General features: G+C 52.1%; 1 protein-coding gene across 1 annotated transcript in view; it reads left to right on the top strand.

The window, feature by feature from the left end:
- The first annotated feature begins 667 nt into the window (after window positions 1-667).
- The window catches only part of CROT (carnitine O-octanoyltransferase), a 109,253-nt gene continuing 103,231 nt past the window's right edge, over window positions 668-6,689 (top strand). The window contains exon 1 of the mRNA XM_065586922.1: window positions 668-839. The gene's annotated coding sequence lies outside the window, so the exon portion shown is untranslated. The remainder of the gene's footprint in view (window positions 840-6,689) is intronic.

The following is a 6,689-nucleotide window of genomic DNA, read 5'->3' on the forward strand; positions in this document are numbered from 1 at the left end:
AGAGTAACCCTAATAAATGAGCATACCCCAAAGTAACAGGCAAATCTGGTAACACAGTGGGGTGAGCCAGGCCGGGGTGTGTGTGTGTGGGGGGGCCGGTGGGGTGAGCAAGGCTGGGTCATGTGTGTGGTGGTGTCCCCATGGGGTGAGCGAGGCCGGGGTCCCTGTGGGTGAGCAGGGATGGATGTGTGGGGACAACCCCCGCAGGGTGAGCAGGGATTGATGTGTGTGTGCAGGCGGGGTCCCCATGCAGTTAGCGGGACTGGGGCATGTGTGTGAGGAGGGGTCCCAGTGGGGTGAGCCAGACCAGTGTGTGTGTGCGGGCATGGTCCCTGTGGGGTGAGCGATGCCAGGGGATGTGTGTGTGTGGGGGGGAGGGACCCCGCAGCTGCAGGGTGAGCGGAGATGGGGCATGTGTGCAGGGAGTGTTCCCGTGGGGTGAACAGGGTCGGGGCGTGTGTGTGTGCGGGGGTGTTCCCGTGGGGTGAGCGGGGCCAGGGTGTGTGTGTGTGCGGGGTGGGGGGTTCCTGTGGACTGAGCGGGGCCGGGGTGTGTGCGCGCGCCCGGGTGGGGGACATCTGGGGGGGCTGAGCGGGGCCAGGAGCCGACTGGGGCTGTGACACGTTCCCGCCGGCTAGCGGAGGGCGGCTTTGGGGAGCGGCGGCGTTTCAGGGAAGCGTGTCTCCAGTCCCTGCACAGGGCGCGGCACACGGCCTCCCGCCGCCCCGCCTACTCTGAAGCAAGGCGAGGCCTCGGCGGCGCTTGCTGCTACTGTGCTCCACGTCACTGTGCGGCTGCGGGGCGGCCGGAGCTGGCGGCGGCGGGCGCGCAGGGGCGAGGTGAGCTCGGCTGTGGGCCCGCTCGGGGGGGGATAGTCCCCTTGCCCGGGGCCTGCAGCGCGAACCGGGCAGCGCCCGAGCCCCGTTCGCTGTTCCCGCCGGCAGGGCTGCCCCGAGCTGGCGGCTGTTGCGGGGGGCGAGGCCAGACCCCCTCGGGCACGGCTGCCCCGGCAGCGCGGGATGGGCTCCGGGGAGGGAGCCTGGGTGCCCGAAAGGCCAGGGCCGGGGCGTAGCGAGCTGCCTGCACGTACTCACCCGTCAGCGCCGTGTGCCTCGGCCGGGGGACCGGGCCCCAAACAACCCCTGGGGCAGAGCTCTTAGAAACCCCAGCACCTGGCCCACAGCTGCCCCCGCTAAACTACCCCAGGGCCGCTCGTCTGGCCACAGGCCCAGGAACAAACTGAGTAAGGCTAATGTCCCCTCCCCGCTGCCAGTCTGCATACCCCTGTCCTGTGCCCAGGCTAGGCTGAGGCCCCGTTGAGTATGTTCTTTATTTGTTCCGTGCTTAGGGGTGCCTGGCGTCTACAGACTAATGCAAGGGGCAGGCCACAGCCCCATGCGTTTCACAGTCTAAGGTCTTGTCTGCAGTTAAAAGGCTGCAGCTGCGTGGCTGTAATACTTCAGTGAAGTATCCGGGTAGCCTGATGAGAATTCCTGCATTTGTAGTTTTCACTCCATGCATCTGAAGAAGTGGTTTTTTTACCCACAAAAGCTTATGCCCAAATAAATCCGTTAGTCTTTAAGGTGCCACCGGACTTCTCGTTGTTTTCACTTTAGTGAAGACACTACTTATGCCCATGGGAGGGCGTCTCCCATCCACATAGGTAATCCACCCCCACCTTCCCAGAGTGGGTAGCTATGTCCATGGGTGAAGCCCTCCTGTTGGCATAGTGCTCTCTGCACCTAGAGTTAGGTTGTTATAACTGCATCACGCAGGTGTGGAAAATCCTAAGCGATGTAGCTATATCAACATAATTTGATAGTGTTGACCCAGCCTAAGTGTGACGTAACACTATAATAAAGGAATTACAGTAGTACAAAGATTATAGAAAAGCAGTATTTGTTATGTTCACATTTAAAAACAATATCTTGGTTTTAAAAAATCAAATTTAAAATGTTATGGATGGTGTTTAGACTGTAAAACTGCAAAAACCAGTAATGAACAATTAATATCTGACTATAAACAGACTAATATGAATTATGAACACAAAGGGTAAGTGCTAGATGCTTTCCATGTTTCCCAAAATATATTTCTAGCTCTAAAATTTTACTGTTTACATATTTAATTACTGGAGCACCCACTGGACCGGGGTGGCCAACATGTGGCTCCGGAGCCGCATGCGGCTCTCGTAGGTTAATATGCGGCTTTTTGCATAGGTACTGACTCCGGGGCTGGAGCTATAGATGCTAACTTTCCAATGTGCCGGGGAGTGTTCAGTGCTCAACCCCCTGCTCTGTCCCAGGCCCTGCCCTCACTCCACCCCTTCCCCATAGCCTGCCATGCCCTTACTCTTCCCCCCGCCCCTGCAGAGCCTCCTGTGCACCGCGTAACAGCTGATCGCAGCAGGCGGGAGGCACTGATTGGTGGGGCTGCCGGTGGGCAAGGGTTGCTGCAGGTTGGAGTCGGGGGAGCGGATGGGGAGCTGCTGACATATTACTGTGGCTCTTTGGCAATGTACATTGGTAAATTCTGGCTCCTTCTCAGGCTCAGGTTGGCCGCCCCTGCACTGGACAATTCAGTACCCCTGAGATGTTATCAGAGGAACTGTAAACAGCCTCTAAGTAATAGATTCCCCATTTTGTTTTGCGCATTCTGCGCACTCCCCCATTCTGAGTGTTGTGCCACCAAGAGACTTTTCTGGCCCTGTTACCATTGTGTTGTGCCCCAGCTCTGAGCCCCCTCCCACACCTAAAGTCCCTTCTGGAGCCTGCGCCCCAACCCACTGCCCCAGCTCAAAGCTCCCTCCCACATTCCAACCCCCCCAGCCTGGAGCCCCCTCCTGCACCCCAAACCCCTCAACCCCACCCCACCCCGTACCACCAGCCATACCCTCATATCCCCTCCGCATCCTAACTCCCTGCCCCAGCCTGGATCCTCCTCCTGCTCAGTGAACTCCTCATTTCTGGCCCCAGCCCAGAGCCCGTACCCCCTCTCACACCTCAACCTCCTGCCTCAGCTCAGAGCCCCGTCCCACACTCCGAATCCTTCGGCCCCACTCCCCAGCCGAGAGTCCCCTCCTGCACCCCAAACCCCTCATCTCTGGCCCCACCCCAGAGCCCACACCCCCAGCCAATGCCCTCACCATTTCTCGCACCCCAACCCCTGCCGCAGCCTGGTGAAAATGAGCGAGTGAATGAGGGTGGGGGAGAGCGAGTGAATGAGGGTGGGGGAGAGCGAGCGACAGAGGGAGGGGGGCTGGAGTGAGCAGAGCTGGAGCCCCTGCCCTGCCTCTTCCCCCTTAGGCCTCACCCATCATTTGCTCTTCTTCCCTCCTCCCCTGGTCTCTCGCTGCTTTTCTCCTCTCCTCTCCTCTCCTCTCCTCTCCTCTCCTCTCCTCCCCTCCCCTCCCAACCCAGAGCCGGGGCTGGGAGCTGCAGCTGCTCCATGTAGGTAGGAGGTGGCTCCGGCTGCATAGGGATGGCACAGGTGATGACCTGGCGCCTCCCTGCCTCACCTGCCCGCAGTAACTGGATTTTGGGTGTTCGGTCAGTAGATCTGACCAAACACTGTCAAGTCCCCTTTTCAACCAGACTTAGGCTTGGTCTACACTTGAGGGGGGGGATCGATCTAAGATACGCAACTTCAGCTACGAGAATAACGTAATTGAAGTCAACGTATCTTAGATTGAATTACCTTGGGTCCTCACGGTGCAGGATTGACGGCCGCGGCTCACCCGTCGACTCCGCTTCTGCCTCTCGCTCTGGTGGAGTTCCAGAGTTGACGGGGAGCGCGTTCGGGGATCGATTTATTGCGTCTAGACGAGACATGATAAATTGATCCCCGATAGATCGATTGCTACCCGCCGGATCGGGTAGTGAAGACGTACCCTTTTTGGTCGAAAACCGGACACCTGGAAACCCAATACTTCACACAGATGTAAGGTCTGAGGCCTTTTTCTTCTGCACATTAGGACAGCAGCAGCTATGAGCCAAGAAGCAGAAAGTCACATCTTCACATTCCCTCTAAATTATGTCAAAACAATGTAATATCAGGCTGTTGAGAAGGCGATCCTTCTTACCAATACCCACCATCACCAGATAAAGAAACAGATCTTAAGATGTTTAAAGAAAACTTTGTTTGATTGCATTCTGTCTGGCAAGAAATCAGTTATCAGCAGTTGTGAAATCTATACTTTATTGTTTTACCTGTAGGGTCCCTACTTCTCTATTGTTTATCTGTATTGTTTCTGTCTGATTGTTTAATTGTTTCTGTCTGTTGCATAACTAATTTGGCAAGATTTAAATCAACTAAAGAATTGTTTCAATTGATAAAAGAATTATTTTGTAATACTCTAGTCAAATGATTGGTTAAAGTACAGCTAAGTGCAGGATTCAAGTTTCACTATATAAACTGGGCTCCAAAAGGAAGTTCTTTGGAACCAGCGCCAGGACACAGACCAGGATCAGAGCTGCCAGACCTCAACACCTTGCCAGCTATATTGTGCAGCAGCTGGAGTCCCCAGACAACCTGATCCCAACTGGCCACCAGGAAAAGTTCGTCTGCCTCATTGGGAGTGGTGAGCAGTGTATGCTTAGTGTGTGCATTCTGTCTTGGTAACTGTTAATAAATAGAGGTTAAGGATATTACTGCGTAAGGCTCTTTCACTGGTAAAAGGCCGTGCAAATCCATGGAGGATTATGCCCTAAGCCCTTGGAACAGGGTAAAGGTGGGTACTTAAATTAACCTGTTTACACCCTGAACCCTAGGAATCGGGTATGGGTAGGTGCCTTTCACCCGGAGCCCTAGGATCTGGGAAAGCGTGCGGGTGCCTAAATTAATTGGGTTATGCTTTGAGTCCACGAAAGGGTAAAGGTAGAGTGCTCTAGAGTGTGCGGGAAACACTGTGTAGATACATTCATTAACATTTTAAGTACACAGACAGTATAGTGATGAGCTCCAAAAAACAAGCCCATGACAAAATTAATAACTTTGTATTCAGTGCAGGATTTGGATGGTGTGCAGTATATAAGGCTGGGGTTACACACTGAAAGATACGGACAAAAAAAAATACCCGTTTAGAGAGCACTGTTCATCCGGTGTAGTGACTAAGGCAGTGATCCTGAGGAAAAAATAGTATGTAATCAGTAAAATCTAGGTAAAAATGGCCTTTAAAATACAGGCCCAACCCTGTGAGCATCCTGACTTCAGCTGGGAGCTGAAGGTGCTTAGTACTTTTCAGGATATGCTCCACATCTTGCAGGCTCAGACTCTTCAGAGCATCATGGAGAATGACTATCTGGAAGTGTTGTAGTTAGCAAAACAGTGAAAATGATCCCTGGCTCTCTCAGTATATTGATTGTTGTATAACTTTTGTAGTTATGATTTGTCTATGGTAGCACCCACAATGCCCTAGGTGCTTTCCAGACACTAAAGATGGGATCGTTGTGGCCCTGAGAATCTCACAGTCTGAGGACAGGTGGACAGAGGTTAGGGGAAGGATGATGCTTCCCAGGGGTATTCAGGTTGTGAGACACCTCGCCACCACCTGCCCTTAGCATGAGGAAGTCCTGTCTGTGCCAGCTGTCAAATCAGCTCCCTGAAACCACCAGCCCCTGGCAGCACAAGTACTACTTTCCAGGCCTCTGCAGGCCTGGCTCTGTATAAACGATAGGCACACTCCAACCTCCCCATCCTCCCTGAGTCCTCTGAGTGTCTCTCTGGAGTGCTCAGCCCCTGTTCCTCTGAACACTCACTGAACACTCAGATTTGCTACTCCCAAAGGAACAGTACATGCCAGGATGCAAGAATCAACTCAGGCTCCCCACTGTGCTTAACACTCAGCATTTATATATATAAGTGAAAAGAAAAATATTTTTTTTTATCAAAGAACAGAGATTCAAGTAATAGTGAGAATATTGGAAACAAATGGTTAAATATAAAACAAAACACAACACTCTTTCTTGAGCCTAAACTTAACTAACAAGGAATTCCCTATCTCCTACAAGATAGCTTCCCCCTTTCCCAGCATTTTGAATCCGGTTGGTTGAGATCCCTTCGGCTGTCAGCTTGTTCTCACAGAGTGAAGAACTAACTGCGGGTTCATCTGCATCCCAGATGTAGTTTCAAAAGTTCGTTGTCTTACTTCTAAACCGAATAACCCTGTCTGTTTTTTTTCCTGCAACCTCTGCAATCTATTGATTAGCATTTTGCTCAGACTGTAACTGGAGGTGGAGGGCTTTGTGAATCATATAGTACATAATTTGCATATGACCAGCCAGAGTGAGATAATCATCTCTTTCCCACTGCTTACCAGGACTTCGTGGATCACCTTTTGGTGACTTGTCTTAACTCACAGACCTAAGGAGCATAATTTTTAGTATATATGCATAACACTTCACATATTTTCCGTACATACATTTCACAATGCTTATGATGACCAGTGTGACATTTGAGACCTTACATGACATTCTTTGGCAGACTAGTATGCAGATATCAGACCCAGGGGATCGCTGTAACCCTCACGTACCCTTGTTCTCTTTGCCAGTTGGCAACAAGAGGTCTTTGGGCCACACGAAGTGTAACAGCAAACATGGAGGTTTTAATACAAATCAGATTCACAGCAGGCAGCAAGGCAGAAGTGTTGGTTTCACAAAATAACTTGTTAAATGCTGCAGTGTCCTTTTTCCTGT

This window comes from Chrysemys picta, chromosome 2 (assembly GCF_011386835.1).
Source record: "Chrysemys picta bellii isolate R12L10 chromosome 2, ASM1138683v2, whole genome shotgun sequence".
Taxonomy (NCBI): domain Eukaryota; kingdom Metazoa; phylum Chordata; order Testudines; family Emydidae; genus Chrysemys; species Chrysemys picta.